Raw genomic sequence first — 16,825 nt, 5'->3', positions numbered from 1 at the left:
AAATAATTGATTTTTTCCCCTTCGTTTAATTAACGTTCACGGAGGGATTGCCACACAGAGGATGCTATTACAGACTGGGAGGTACAAGTGTGAGTAACACAACGCGCTCTGTCGACGAGAAGGTAAGAATTTGGAGGTGGAGACTGATGGGTAGTTAATGCAGTGTGGTTAGTATAGGGGCACCTCGAATGCGGGTGAAGCCTGGGCAGTTCTGGGGCAGTGAGAATTCCTTGAAGCTGAGACTTTGAAAAGGGCGTCATCAGGAATGAGGCCAGAGATGTCGGTGGGTTGAGATGAGATGAGAACTTCCTTGTACGTCAAGCTGGAAGTTGGATTTGATCTTCTAGGCCATGGTTAGCCATGGAACGACTTTAAGCAGAGGTGTGACGATCATCAAATTTTTCTTTTGAAAAATCATCCTGGCAGTAGTGTGGAGGATGGATTTAGGGCAGGGAGGAGCTGGGGGTGGGAAGACCAGCAGGAAAGGTACTGACAGACCCAGAAGAGAGATGGCGAGACTGTGGACGAGCGATAGGGAGAGACTGGGGTCGAGGATTAGAGGGAGTGTGAGAGCGGGTAGACACCTGGAGGGCAGAGGTGCGTGTGCGGAGCGCCCTGGGAACATCGAGTGGTTGGAAAGCCATTAGAAGGGGTGGAGGTACAATCTGGGGCCTCATCTGTGGAAGTGGATAGACTCTCCCTGGAAGAAAGCTTAGAGGAGGGAAAAGCAGCAGTACTAAGACGAGGGGATAAAGAGGGATTAAGAAACCATGCTGAGAGCCGCCGAAACAGAACAGAGCATACAGGCGCCCCCACTTTACCATGCTTTGACTCAGGATTTTTTGACATAGTGTGGAAGTGATGTGCATTTAGTAGAAACCATGCTTGGAATTTTCTTCATAATAAAAATTGTTCCATGGCTAGAGTCTAAAAGTGTGAAAACGATCCCAGGGCGGAAGCTGCAGCCCAGCAGGGCACAGGGACTTGCTGAAGTCCCAGGTGACCGAGTGGCCCAGCGAAGCCCAGACCCAGGTTCCCTTCACATCCTGGCTGCTCCTGGGCTGCGGCTTTCAGATGCATGTCATCCTCTGTCTGTGACTTGCCACAACGGTCTCTGGAAGTAAACAGCGTTTTCACTCTCCACTTTCGTCTTGCTGTCAGTTCATGCTGCTGTTTAGACTGTTTTGTGTGATACGTGTGCAGAGGGAAGAACCAGCATGGTGTACGGATGCACCGGATCTTGCAGCCGGAGGGCACTTCGGTGCCCGCCTGCGTTCTGCGAAGGAAGGTGCCAGGGCTAAGCCATGAGCCCTGCCAGGCGCGGAGCTCGTGCCACGGCCGGAAGCCCGTTGGGCTCTTGTTTCTCCTCCTTGTAAGTCTCGGAGGTGGGAGGGGCGGGCCCCCGGCTCAAGGTCACGCAGGTGTGTGGCAAGGTGACCATGCCCGGTGACAGCCCGTCTCCTTGGCCGGCTCCCTCTCCCCCCTCCCCCCGCCCCCCGCTGGCTCTGCTCCACCGCACTCCGCGGCCTGCTTCACGTCCACGTCCGTCCTGGGGCGCCTGCGCGTGGCCTGTCCTTCCCGGCACAGATCCACCTACATTCTTGCCACTCCTTTCAAACGCCGCCTCCCATTCACTCGGGTGAGGGCGAAGCTGTTTGTCCACCTCTGAGCGCTCACGGCCCGGCTCAGGTCCCGGCCCCACAGCTGTCCGCAGAACGAACGGGTCCGGAACCGCCTCCCAGCACCCTGCTTTCCTGCTCCCCGGCGCTGCGATGGGAGAAAAACGCCCACGCCTCAACCTCCGGGGTGGGGCGCGGCCCGGCTGCTCACCCTTCCCGCGGTGGGCTGTCCTCCCCGCCTGGCGCCCTCTTCCCGTGCACGTTCTGTGTTGGCACCACGCGTGCGGAGCATTCAGCCTAAACAAATGTGATGCGGATTTTTCCAGATCCCAGTATAAAAGTCACGAATCGTTTCTAACAACAACCAGGGCCCAGTGGCCCAGACACATCCAGACCCTGTGACGACACCAGGTGACACTGAAGGCAAAGTGGATCCAGACCCAGGGTTTTCTGCTACTAACTTCAGAGTCTTGTAGGTTTCCATGGTAACAGATGCTGGTTTGGCAAAAACATGATACACTAATTTTCTTTTCTTTTTTAATGGGAAAGACTGCTGAGCCCTGACCTGGACCGTTTTATTGGTGAAGGACACAAAAGAAGCTGCTGGCAGGCGAAGGAGCTGCCTGGGGCCTTCTTCTGGTGGGGCTTGCTCTGCACTTCCAACCTGCCCCCAGATTGCAGGTTGCTACCTTGTCTCCAAAAGCCAATGGCAAGCAAGACTCACTGTACAGAGGACAAACTAGTGGTTACCAGTGCTGGTGGGAGGGGCAATTTAGGGGAGGGGTGGGCGGAGCAAAACTACTGGGTGTAAGACAGGCTACCAGGAGGTACTGTGTGATACGGGGAGAAGCGCAAGCAGCAAGCATGAAACAAAGCCCAAGTAACGTCAGGACTCGTACACACTAGATTTTGTGATCCAGACTCCGGGTACTAAAAGCGTTTGAAGAAGGAAGAGATCTACAGGGGATATTAAAGAAGATGTACAGAAACTGTGACAAGCTGAGGCTGGATAGATGGGTACGATTTGGGAAATGGCTCGGGAGGAAGAAAGGTATTACCCGTGAAACAAGTCACCTCAGAGAAAGCCCAGAAGTATAAATGAACATGGTGCATTTACGTATGGATACGATATAGTTGGACCAGAGGAAAGGCATATATTGGGGAATTTAGAAATTAAAGTGGGCAGTGGTGAAACAAACAAAAAAAGAGCTCATGAAACAAACTGGTTTATTATGATGCTAGCTTTTATTTGGAGGAAATACTCTTTAAGGTTATAAAGCAAAGAAGTGACTTGCTTAAAGGGATATTTATGAAAGAGTAGACTGACAGTAGCAAGGAGGTTGGATTTACATGGACATATCCCAGAGTCAGGAAGGGCAGCTATTAGACAATCCAGAAGATCCAGAATTGAGGGGATGAGGGCTTAGAATAAGGCAGTGGCAGTGGGGATGGGCAGGAAGGGACACTGAGAGTGACATGGGTGGATGAGGTAACCAAGTACGTGGGGGAGAGTGGGAAGTCTGCAGTGAAGACAATTAAATTTCTGAGGGTTTCTGATGAAGGGCAGATGGTGTTTTTATGGTCAGAAGGCAGCTTGTTTGAGAAAAAGTTAATTTGAGGACATTAATTTTAAGGGGCTTAGCGTTCCCCGTCCTTGTTTAGTGATTTACGTCATAGAAGCAAAAAATTAATTTAGTACTTATTTTTGTGAGAAGCTATTCTAAGTGATAAGTTAAAATAACTGGCCCTCCTTCCCTAAAGGCTTACTTCAAGTTTGTATTATAATATATATATGTACAGAGATCATTAGTGAGAAGAGAGAATAATACAGAGGTGAAATACAGAAATACAATTTTATAACAAGTGCAAGTGAAGTTTTCGGTGTTTATATTGGGAGGGAAAGTGAGAAGACACTGAATTTCTGCTCTGTTCACATAGTATTACATCTAAATTTTGCCTAATTTTAAGCCTATTTTTCTTGCTAGTAGGGAATCAATATTCATTATAGAAACTTTAGAAAATACTTATGTATTTTATTTAATCAGGGATTATTCACTATAGTATTTAGCAATCTAGTTTTCTGCTTGATAAAATGGAATTGATTTTTTTAAATCATTGAATAATCTTCTCTGGCATTTTTAGTGACTTTATAAGATCCTGTCATACTGATGCTTGATAATTTTTGCCAAGTATTGTATATTGGATGTTTAACTTACTACTAATCTTTTGTCATTTCAAATAATGCAAAGAACATTCTGACAGCTTAATCTTTGAATATATGTATGAATATTCCCTTGGCATAAGTTTCTGGAAATGGAATGCTATACAAATTTTAAGAGTTATAGTGCCAAATTTCTCTCTTGAGAACGGGAATTATCTTTGCCAATGTAATAGGCAAACATGTCATCTCATTTTTGAACTTGACTTTATCACGTATTTAAAGGTACTTAGTATTTTTTTATTTTTGAGTTATCTGTTCTCGTTTTTTGTACATTTGGGGGGGATTTTTTTTGTTCTTTTATTGTTTTGTAGAAGTTTTTTTTAATCTATTAAGGGTATTAGCAGTATACATGTTGCAGACCCTTTTTAAAATTTTACCTCTAATTTTATTTTAAATATTTTTTTTACCAAATTTCTCCACACAATAGTGCATGAGTTTCTGTGAATGAAAGGATAGAGGGAAGCAGGGATAGGAGACATGAAACTAAATGAGATTATTCTATGTTTTTTTGGTAAAGGGTTTTATCTTGGTGGGAGAAAAGTTCCATGCAGATTGTGATAGGAAATCAACATGAGATGAAAATTTTACCTATTTCATTCATTAGCAAATATTGTTCTATTCCACTTTAACAAGAAAATCACCACATTTGTGATTCTGATGTGCCTAGTAGATTTCAGTCCCTTCTTAGTCTTTCCATGACATTTGTTTTTGCTTTTTTTCTTCAAAAGTATTCTGATCGATGTCTGGTCATGGGCTAGTTTAGCCTCACCTGTGTTTCATCTTTACTTGTTATATAATTTACCCTACTATCATTCATGCAAGATTAGTTAGCTATTCTAGGGTCCATGGAAAGCAAAAGAAAAATGAGCTCATGAAATAAAATCTGGGAAATCCAAACTAACAATCAGTTGATGAGCAATACAAATTTACCTAAATTTTACTTTTACATCAAAATAATATGAGCAAAACTATACCCTTAATAATCAGAGATTAAAGTTTATCCCTAGTCTTTTTCTTTTCTTCGCTTCATTATAATGAGATGAAACAAAATCTTCTTTAAACTTTAATCTTGCTCAGTTTAAGCCACTCCTGGTTAAGCAAATGTCATACATTTCATTTACAGGATTGCGTTTTCCCAGACACTTCACAGTTACACGCTGAAATAGAAGCAGAAATGCTGTTTCGGTGCCTCTACAATTTGTGTACTGCTGTCTCATGATCTCCCTACCTTTAGTGGATTTTGTCTTTTTCCTAAACTCTTCTTAAAACCACTGTGGCCTTACGTACCTCCAGACTCTTCCAGAAACAAGGAATGCTTCTAATAAAAACAAAACATGTGGTTTATAATCTCTTTTAAGAACATGAAATGCATAATCTCTGCCATAGGTTTATATTAAAGTTACGTGTTGAGAGTATTCCAACATCAAGTCCAAATACAGACTTGATTTTCCAGACTCGGCCCTGAAGTGAGGGAAAATTGACCATTTCCTACTGTTCTGCACTCACTGGGCATTCTCTTGAACAACCTCTAAGCTAAGGTCACAAGAGGATGAGTTTTAGCAAAAGTATTCTTTAGGATTGGATTGTTTGAGACTTGTGTGCGGTGTAAGAAAATATCTTTCCTTAGAACGATATACTCTCTTTGGTGGCCCTGGAAGTCCAGCTGCTGAAGTAGGATTGAACAGGAACGAACAAATTTCATCTGGAGCAAATTATAGACACCTTTATTTCCTAATCAGAAAATGCATAATTGGGACAAATCATGTGACTGTAGGCAGAGATTTTTTTTGCACCACTAATTTTGCTTTAAGCCATTCTTCAAATCTATTAGTCCAATAAATGTGACAAAGTGTATGGAAATCCCAGGTGCTTAGACTGACTGTCAGCCCATTCCTCTGATGGAAAGGATGCTGCTTCCTAGCTCTACACATCAGAAGAACACATTTCCTGCAGAAGTTCAATATTCTAGTCTGAATACTGGCCCTTGTAATTTGACAAAAGATTATAAAACTAGCTGCTGAGAGCTACTTAGAATGGTTCTCAGTGGTGTCTGGCTTTTAATCCTGTCTCCATGGATTCTATTCTGTGGTTATCCAAGGCACCCAACATTATTGATAACTGGGGTAATAGAGATAAAAGCTTGAAATTAAAAGACTGAAATCCAATTCTTTTACTAACTATGTAACCTTAAGCAAGTCCTTAATCTCTCAGAACTTCATAACTAAAATACAGATAAGTGTATTTGATTTTTAGATGGCTAGAATTGTTAGAAAAATTTTAAAGGTATTATCATGCTTAGGGCAGTGTTTGATACCTAACAGTAATTCAGTCAATGCTTCATGAAGAAATTGGCTTCATTCATTCATTCAACAAATATTTATGGTGGGTCTACCTGGGGCCAGGATCTTATCTAATTATTTGGGATAAGTCAGTAAATAAAATAACAAAGTCCCTGCTCTGTTGAGGTTTATGTGTCTGAGTGTCTGTATGTGTGTTTTTTCCCCACATAATTAGCAAGTAAACATATGAATAAGTTATTAGGTAGTGGTTTATGCTATTTTGAAAAAAACTGAAGAAATCGAAGAGAAGTAGAGAGTGACAAAAATAGGGTATAATTTTTAAGATACAGAGTTGTCCTCCAGGGTAACGTGAGATTTTGGTAGAGGTCCAGATGAAATGAACCATATGTCTATCGAAAGCATGCTTGTTTGGGGAAAGGGAAGAGGCCGGTGGGCCTGGGATGAAAAGACAAAGAAAGTCTTGGAAGGAAATGAGATCAGAGAGGACGTGGTGGGTGAGGTTGATACAGATTATAGAGTCTCACAGGTTGTTTTAAAGATTTTGGTTTTTACTTGAGCAATAATTTCAGGCAGTGGAGCGATGCGATATGATTTACGTTTTAAAAGGAACATTTCTGCTCTACATAGTAGACCGTACAAGAGTGGGAAATAAAATTCAACAGGCTTCTGTAATGGTGAAGGTAACATATAACTATGGCTTGGACCAGAATAGTAGCAGTGTAGGTGGTGGTTAGTAATCAGATTCGGATATATTTCTAAAGGCGTGGTAAGGGTGACTCCTATGTTTTTAGCTTTGAGTAATTATAAGAATGGGGATTCATATACTAATATGACAAAAACATGGTACAAACAAATTTTGGAGGGAAAATAAATAATTTGATTTTATAATGTTACATTTGAAGTGCCTTCGTTAATTTGGCTAAGAGGAGGGTTCAGGACTAAAGATAGGAAATTGGGAGTAGTCAGCATATAGATGGACTGGGCAGACCAGAGAGGAGGTTGGAATTTTGAAGCGCTAAACTTCTCAGGATCTGGAAGATGAGAAGGAATCCAGCAAAGGAAGCAGAGACAGGATAAGAAATAAGAAATAGTCATGTCCTGGGTGCCAGGTGAAGATGTGTTTCAAGGAGAGAGTGGCTAAATGTATTGAACATTACTGATACGTCAAGTCAAATGAAGACTGATAATTGACCTCACTACCAGCCAATCAGAATAATGTCCATGAGTTGATCATGCACCCTGAGACCCTGTCCCTCTCCTTGGCTTTAAATCCCTTCCCTAAAAGCCATTGAGGAGTTTTGGGTCTTTTGAGCATTAGCTGCAGTGATCCTTGTTTAGTGCCTTGCAATAGATGCTGTACTTTCCTTCCCCACAATCTGGCATCTGTAGATTGGCTTTGCTGTGCATCGGGTGAGCAGACCCAGGTTTGTTCAGTAACGTAATGATGATTCAATATAAATGAAACATGGGTTTGTGTCCATAAACATGGAGACATCAACTTCTAAAACTCAACACCCATCCTGAGACAGATAACAGAGACAGTCAGAACAGTAGTACGGCTTCTTACACAAAGCCAAGATTAAATGCAATGCTGCGTCTGTAGAGACCATTAAAATTAGCATCAAATCAAGAAGGGTTGGTATCATCACTGTTTCTTAAACATTAGCTTGGATGTTCTGTCTTCTATAATAAGACATGGAACAGAAATAAGTATATAAATGTTGGCAAGGAAGAAAACTGACCACTTTGTAGTTAAAAGCATATTTAACTTTTTATGACTAAAACATCAAAGCAATCACTTGAAAATGAAAAAAATGAAACGTGAATAAAGTGATTGATTAACATATAAAAATCAAAGGCATTCTTGTATGTAAAGAATGACTAAGGAGGGCTTCCCTGGTGGCGCAGTGGTTGAGAGTCCGCCTGCCGATGCAGGGGACGCGGGTTCGTGCCCCGGACCGGGAAGATCCCACATGCCGCGGAGCGGCTGGGCCCGTGAGCCATGGCCGCTGGGCCTGCGCGTCCGGAGCCTGTGCCCCGCAACGGGAGAGGCCACAACAGTGAGAGGCCCGCATACCGCAAAAAAAAAAAAAAAAAAAAAAAAAGAATGACTAAGGAGAAAAATGTAACAAAAGTTTAAAAGATACACTTCAATGTAGCGACAACACATCAAGTATTTGCATATTGGTAACCACTTCCTGGATCCCTTGGAGAGCACTGTGTGAGGTATATTGGAAAGTGATACCACTCTTTGCGATTTATATTGAGTCATTAAACTATTCATGCCCATTTATTATACTAATTCTATGGCTGGGAATTTGCCCTGAGGGAGTAATCCAAAATGTGCGAAATGTTATACACAGAAAAGTTTCCAGTTCCCTAAGAGTAAAGTAAGAAATTTTCAAAATTCTCAGAAGTCAAGGAATAATTAAGCAAATATGGTTCATTCTTATGATGGAATATAATCTAATTCTTTTTTTTTTTTTTTTTTTGGTGTCAGGAGTGGGATATAATCTGATTCTTAAACATGATGCTTATAAGGATTCTTGTGTAAAGTGAAAAAGCATGCTACATTTTTGTTACAGTTTTAGTAAAAGTATATAAAATATTATTGGGAAAGTATTGGAGGGGGAAAAAAAAGCTTTAGATGGGTAACTGATAATTCTATCATGCTAACACAATAAACAGTTTTCTCCTAATTTCCAAAATGTCTATAATTACTTTTATCTTAAAAAATGGAAACATACATATTTTTATTTATTTATCTGATTCATGTTTTAAAGTAACGGTACTGGAAATATTAACTTTTTAATTTTACTCTTTTTTATATCCTGCTACTACCTGAAAAATTTGAGTTAGAGTTTGTTAATTCTTTGTGTGTGTGTGTATGATATTTTAAAATATCTCCATTACATTTTACACAAGTAATAGAATAAAGCAATCTGCTTGTAAATATAGTGACCAGCACAGAAAATACAGTTTGTGAAGAGTGAGACCTCTCTTCATCATACCCTTCTCTTGCCCTTGGCAGTACCATGTTTTGCCTCAGAAGTTAACCAATTAATGCATATCATTCCAAACGTTCCTGTGAACTTATTTAAATTATTCCAGTGCATTTAAAAATAAACTGCATTGTATTATGCTGTACGAATTTTTTCTCTCTCAATATTGCAATGTTTTCTGGATAGCTTTCTCTCTCAGCACCAGCCATTTGACCTCATTCCTCTAACTGCTAGACATCGGGAGAAGCAACTTCAGCGAAATCCTGATTAATGAACTGGTGGCGAAGCAGTTAAATTCTCCTTACCACTAGTGATTATGGTTAAATCTGAGGATTTCTTCCAGAATTTCGACCAGTTTTTCTGTCATGTTTTGTTTCCTGACTGTCTTGTCTGCCTGATGGAGCGTATCCTTTATTATGTGAAAGCCCTCGTATAACTGCATTTCGCTGCTGTCTGCTTTACCAGTCATTCCTGGGTGCTGTGCCTTCCTCTGTTCCTCCTTTCTCTTGTCTATTCTTTATTTCTTTTCTTTTTTCGGTGGGGGCCTCTCTGTTGTGGCCTCTCCCATTGAGGAGAACAGGCTCCGGACGCGCAGGCTCAGTGGCCATGGCTCACGGGCCCAGCCGCTCCGCGGCATGTGGGATCCTCCCGGACCGGGGCACGAACCCGTGTCCCCTGCATCGGCAGGCGGACTCTCAACCACTGTGCCACCAGGGAAGCCCCTCTTGTCTATTCTTGATTTGGCACGTTCTAAAATTTTCAAATACTAATTGAACTGAGCATACCTTTCTATTTTCAGAATGTTTTTCTTCTAACTTTTACTCATTCAACAAATCCTTACTGAGGCCTTAGTAAGTGCCTAAGTCATCATCAAACCCACTTTTGTTACTACAGTTACTCATCTTAAAGGAGTTCAGAGTTGCTGTTAGTAGGAAGGGCAATTAACCAGCATAGTATTTCTGGTTAGTTGAAATATATGCCTATCTTAGGATTAGATGAAAACCAGTTTTTATTTCAAATTTTGCTATTGAAAAAAATTCTCTAAGTATGGTAGAGTTGGCGTGGGTCTGGAATTATTGAAAGACTGGATTCTGGCTAACTAAGTTTTATCATAAATAATAATTTCAAATCTTTTATTGTTAAGAGCCTCTCGAAGCCACATAACTTGATACCTCTTCTTTCGTTCAGGTATTCTTCTCTCATCGGGCAGTTGTGTTTACTGACGCTGGTGGTGAATTGTTTAACCTTTTGAAACCATTTTTTTGTAATTCTAGGGTGATATTTGCACATCCCTGGCTTTTTTTTTTTTATAAAATAAACTATACAAAGCTTATTCCAGAATGTTAGTAAATGGGGAAAAGCAAGGAGCTGAGGGCAGACCAGCATTTTTACAAATTTGGGGGCCATTTAAAATTACAGTTTATACTGCAAACAGACTTCAAACCATTTGCTTCTAAACACTGTAACATAAAAAAGTGAGCTTAACATTGCTTTAATATCTTATTTACTGCCATATTAGGAATGTCTTTCTAAAAGATCAATTTTACTGGCTTTGAACTAGACTAGAGACATTAAAGCCCATTGGGGAAGATAGCTTCCATTAGAGCAGCAAGAAGAACATCATGGAACACAGTGTAGCAGAGAAATAGTTCAGAAATTCGCAGCCAGTTAAGATCCTTATGAGTTACTTCAAAGATTCAGTAGGGTTCCCGAAGAAGACATAGGTTTTTTTTCTTTCTTTTTTTGCGGTACGCGGGCCTCTCACTGTCGTGGCCTTTTCCGTTGCGGAGCACAGGCTCCGGACGCGCAGGCTCAGCGGCCGTGGCTCACGGGCCCAGCCGCTCCGCGGCATGTGGGATCTTCCTGGACTGGGGCCGTGTCCCCTGCATCGGCAGGCGGACTCTCAACCACTGTGCCCCCAGGGAAGCCCTGTGCTTTTTTTTAATCCTTAAATCGCTTTTCTTCTTTTCTGCTAATGAGTGATGGAATAGTGTCTCCGACCTGGTTGCCAAGAGGCTGATGGAAATGCCTTCTGTTCTGTTGCTTTTGGAAAGTAAGTGGTATCATTACAGTAAAACAAATTTGATTTTCAGTTTAAGTTGTCATTTTAGCATCTTGGCATCATTCTTGCCAAAGACCAATCCTTGTTTATTCTCTTGCATTACAATAAAAAATGGAGATCTACTCACCAGGGAAAAGATGCCAGCGAGGCAAGACTGGAGGCAGAAACACTCAAGGATGGGTAAGTGGATGAGAAAATGGAGACAGACTCACGGCCCTCTGTTAGATGTCTTACATGTACGTGGAAGCATGTACAAAATACCTTGTGCCTTAAAATATTTTATGTTACAATATGAACTATGGATGTATATGTGTAAACTTGGAATTAGCTGCCACGTGAATGTTATGGGGACATCTGTAAAGTAAGAAATGGCAACACTGTTGGAAAGATGCTTTCCCCGTCTTAGAAGGTAGCAGGGGGATGGCTTTTTAATGGGTCTGTTTTGTTTAATTGGGAGATTCATAGAAATCACGAGCAGGTCCATAAGATGAAGGAAGATACTGTCTCTTTCATGGGAAACATGCTACAGTAGTGAGGAAAAACTGTTTTTAAGGTGTGCTAAATAATCAGACTTCACTGTCTCAGAGGAAGGGTAAAGTCTTGATTTTTGTTAATTCACCCAGGGGAGGTCTGGTTGCTTTTTATTTATTTATTTATTTATTTATTTATTTATGGCTGTGTTGGGTCTTCGTTGCTGCGCACGGGCTTTCTCTAGTTGCAGCGAGTGGGGGCTACTCTTGGTTGCGGTGCGCGGGCTTCTCGTTGCGGTGGTTTCTCTTGTTGCGGAGCATGGGCTTTAGGCGCCCGGGCTTCAGTAGTTGCGGCACACAGGCTCAATAGTTGTGGCTTGCAGCCTCTAGAGTGCAGGCTCAGTAGATGTGGCGTACAGGCTTAGTTGCTCTGCGGCATGTGGAATCATCCGGACCAGCGCTCGAACCCATGTGCCCTGCATTGGCAGGCGGATTCTTAACCACTGCGCCACCAGGGAAGTCCGGTCTGGTTGTTTTCAAGTGTCAAAGCTTTACAGTTGTTGTATTTATTATAGGAGTTCTTAAGGCATTTAAAACACACACTTCACAGAGACTTCGATAAAATACTTATTTCTCATACATGCTGAAATGCGCAAAGTTTTATTTAAAGGTCGTGTCCATACACTAGGGAGCATGTACATGTATGAGAACTTGTGAGTAGGTGGAGGCCAGGGATCCCAGTCAGGGGTGGTTGGAAGTAGGACAGATCTACTGTCCTACTGTACGTGGAAGACAGAGATGCATTTCTTGGAGGTGGTAATAGAGCAATTTAAACCACCAAAATAATCTCTTGCCTACACTTTGCAGGAAATAGCATAAAGATTCTTTTACCTGAGTGATACAGACAATTTGCCTTTTCTCTCCTTCATTTGTTTTAATGAACGCAAATCAAGAACTCAGCTCAGCCACCCTAGATACATGCTAGAAAGAGAACATGGATTTAAAAGCAGTTTTTAAAAGTTAAAAAAGACTGTTCGACTACAAAGCATTTTCATTGTTCCCTCTCTGAGAACAGCTCAGCTGCCGTCCAGCATGGGATTGTACCCAAACGCTAAACCCATCAGACTCCAGTGGAAACAGCTCTAGAATAATCTGGCCCAAGCATCCTGGCCCAGCTTCGGCGCTCCTAGAGGTTCCGCAAAAGACCAGGAGGGCTGCCACTACACTGACCAGCATTTGCTCTTCCCGGACGCACCCCGTGTTCACAGCCTTGGCTTTGAACATGGTTTGAGCTCCTCTTTCAGGCCCTGCAAACTCCTTTCAAGGTCCACCTCAAATGAAGTCTTCCTGGATCACCTGGTAAACTTGATCTCTCTCTGTTGCGTGTCCATAGCCCTCTGTTCACACTGTTGAAGCCTCTTATCAGTTCCCACCTTGGGGTCTGTCTCTACTCCGAGCACTGAGTCAAGAGGAGAGATGCTGACTGGCTCCTACTTGACATTCTCAGTCTTTATTCTGGAGCCTGGCAAGTAGGACCTGCTCAGGGGTTCCTCACTAGCTGGACTTTTATATACTTTTGACTTCCAGTTGGCTTTGACAACCAGGATGAGACCATGCCAACTTTGACCTGGATGATTTGAGTCAAGATAGCACCCGTGACCTGAAAGAATGAAGGCTTGTCTTGAGAACAGAGATTTTTCCTGCTCTATTTGTTATCCGTATCACCTACTTCTATCTGTTTTACTCAAAAGATGTTATATTCTCTATAATAAATCATGTTTTGAGAAAAATGTCTAGACAGAACCTGCAGAGTTATATTCTTAATATATTGTGTCTTTTTTCCCCCCAAACACTACAAATTACTCACTCTTCTAACCAAGCAGGACCCTATGGGGGCTTCCAGGGACAGACCCCTTCTGCTGTAGCTCTTCTCTCAAGTACCCGGATAACAGTATCTGATGCACACTTCCTGAGTTGCTTTACAGATGTCAAAACCCCCCAGCAAATGGAAGACGTTAATTACTTGACGACCATGAGCACACAGCCCCCAGGCCTCCTGGAGCCTAAGGACTGATAATGTTAAAGGCTGTGACACCGCCCTGCGACCTCACCATCAGCCAGTCAGAGAACTGTGCACAAGCTGATCTCGTACCCTGCGACACCGCCTCCCTCACCTGGCTTTTAAAAGTGCTTTGCCGAAACCTTTCGGGGAGCTCGGGGCTTTTTGGGGCATGAGCCACCTCGTCTCTTTGTTCGGCCTTGCAATAAACCTTTCTCTGCTCCAAACTCTGACGTTCCGGTTTGCTTGTCCTCGCCGTGCATCGGGCACATGGACCTGCGCTCACACTCTGATTCCTGGATGGTACACTTGGGTGTAACTGTGAACTGGAAACACACTTTCTGAGTTAGAGTCTAGAAATGAAGGGACACTACCTGAGTTATGGTGTTTGCACTTCAAGTAGCATTTATTTGGCTTCTCCAACACACAAACTGTGCGACCTTCGTATTGTTAATTACCTGAAAGGTCAGGAGGAAGAAATATGACTCTCATTCAACTTGGTCAATATGTGGGGTCGAGGGAGGTTTGGGGTCCACAGTGGAGTTTTAGTCTGTAATTAAGAGTGGAGTCGGTCTTCACAGTATTAAGCACTCAGATCAGACAGTTCAGGTCTGAAAATATCACACTGGGAACTGATTCAATGCGAGTGATTACTTACTTAAATATAGAATCTGTCTTCAAATATGGCCATTGGTTTATGGTGTTCTGAAGATTTGAAAATCAAAGCAAATCACAAAATGCTTTTACTTTCTATGTCATGCCCACTCTTCCCTATTCAGCCCCACGTAGCCAAAGCTGGTTTTTCATCTCTTTGCAGTTAATTTGGAATTTAAAGAATGAAACTCACAGTGCTTTAAGAAGACTCATCTTTTCCCTGTCCTAGGCCTTCACTTCACCTGTACACAGCACACATCTGCACGTGCGCACACGCACGCACGCACACACATACACACACACACACACACTGCACTTTGATAGAACAGCATGGGATTTGAGTAAAATTTTTAGGGTTTATTTTATTTATTTATTTATTTTACATCTTTATTGGGGTATAATTGCTTTACAATGGTGTGTTAGTTTCTGCTTTATAACAAAGTGAATCAGCTATACATATACATATGTTCCCATATGTCTTCCCTCTTGCGTCTCCCTCCCTCCCACCCTCCCTATCCCACCCCTCCAGGCGATCACAAAGCACCCAGCTGATCTCCCTGTGCTATGGGGCTGCTTCCCACTAGCTATCTATTTTATGTTTGGTAGTGTATATATGTCCATGCCACTCTCTCGCTTTGTCACAGCTTACCCTTCCCCCTCCCCATATCCTCAAGTCCATTCTCTAGTAGGTCTGTGTCTTTATTCCTGTCTTACCCCTAGGTCCTTCATGACATTTTTTTTCTTAAATTCCATATATATGTGTTAGCATACAGTATTTGTCTTTCTCTTTCTGACTTACTTCACTCTGTATGACAGACCCTAGGTCTATCCAGCTCATTACAAATAGCTCAATTTCGTTTCTTTTTATGGCTGAGTAATATTCCATTGTATATATGTGCCACATCTTCTTTATCCATTCATCCGATGATGGACGCTTAGGTTGTTTCCATCTCCGGGCTATTGTAAATAGAGCTGCAATGAACATTTTGGTACATGACTCTTTTTGAATTATGGTTTTCTCAGGGTATATGCCCAGTAGTGGGATTGCTGGGTCATATGGTAGTTCTATTTGTAGTTTTTAAAGGAACCTCCATACTCTTCTCCACAGTGGCTATATCAATTTACATTCCCACCAGCAGTGCAAGAGGGTTCCTTTTTCTCCACACACTCTCCAGCATTTACTGTTTCTAGATTTTTTGATGATGGCCATTCTGACTGGTGTGAGATGATATCTCATTGTAGTTTTGATTTGCATTTCTCTAATGATTAATGATGTTGAGCATTCTTTCATGTGTTTGTTGGCCATCTATATATCTTCTTTGGAGAAATGTCTATTTAGGTCTTCTGCCCATTTTTGGATTGGGTTGTTTGGTTTTATGTTATTGAGCTGCATGAGCTGCTTAAAAATTTTGGAGATTAATCCTTTGTCAGTTGCTTCATTTGCAAATATTTTCTCCCATTCTGAGGTGGTCTTTTGGTCTTGTTTCTGGTTTCCTTTGCTGTGCAAAAGCTTTGAAGTTTCATTAGGTCCCATTTGTTTATTTTTGCTTTTATTTCCATTTCTCTAGGATCAAAAAGGATCCTGCTGTGATTTATGTCACAGAGTGTTCTGCCTATGTTTTCCTCTAAGAGCTTGATAGTTTCTGGCCTTACATTTAGGTCTTTAATCCATTTTGAGCTTACTTTTGTGTATGGTGTTGGGGAGTGATCTAATCTCATACTTTTACATGTACCTGTCCAGTTTTCCCAGCACTTTTTTTTTTGTGTGATACGCAGGCCTCTCACTGCTGTGGCCTCTCCCATTGCGGAGCACAGGCTCTGGATGTGCAGGCTCAGCGGCCATGGCTCACGGGCCCAGCTGCTCCATGGCACGTGGGATCCTCCCGGACCGGGGCACGAACCCGTGTTCCCCGCATCGTCAGGTGGACTCTCAACCATTGTGCCACCAGGGAAGCCCCCAGCACCACTTCTTGAAGAGGCTGTCCTTTCTCCACTGTACATTCCTGCCTCCTTTATCAAAGATAAGGTGACCATATGTGCATGGGTTTATCTCTGGGCTTTCTATCCTGTTCCATTGATCTATCTTTCTGTTTTTGTGCCAGTACCATACTGTCTTGATTACTGTAGCTTTGTAGTATAGTCTGAAGTCAGGGAGCCTGATTCCTCCAGCTCCGTTTTTCTTCTCAAGATTGCTTTGGCTATTCAGGGTCTTTTGTGTTTCCATACAAATTGTGAAAGTTTTTGTTCTAGTTCTGTGAAAAATGCCATTGGTAATTTGATAGGGATTGCATTGAATCTGTAGATTGCTTTGGGTAGTAGAGTCATTTTCACAACCTTGATTCTTCCAATCCAAGAACATGGTATATCTCTCCATCTATTTGTATCATTTTTAATTTCTTTCATCAGTGTCTTATAATTTTCTGCATACAGGTCTTTTG

Source organism: Phocoena sinus, chromosome 17, assembly GCF_008692025.1.
Source record: "Phocoena sinus isolate mPhoSin1 chromosome 17, mPhoSin1.pri, whole genome shotgun sequence".
In the NCBI taxonomy this organism is placed as follows: domain Eukaryota; kingdom Metazoa; phylum Chordata; class Mammalia; order Artiodactyla; family Phocoenidae; genus Phocoena; species Phocoena sinus.
The sequence above is the reverse complement of the archived record's forward strand: the minus strand, read 5'-3'. Positions refer to the sequence as shown.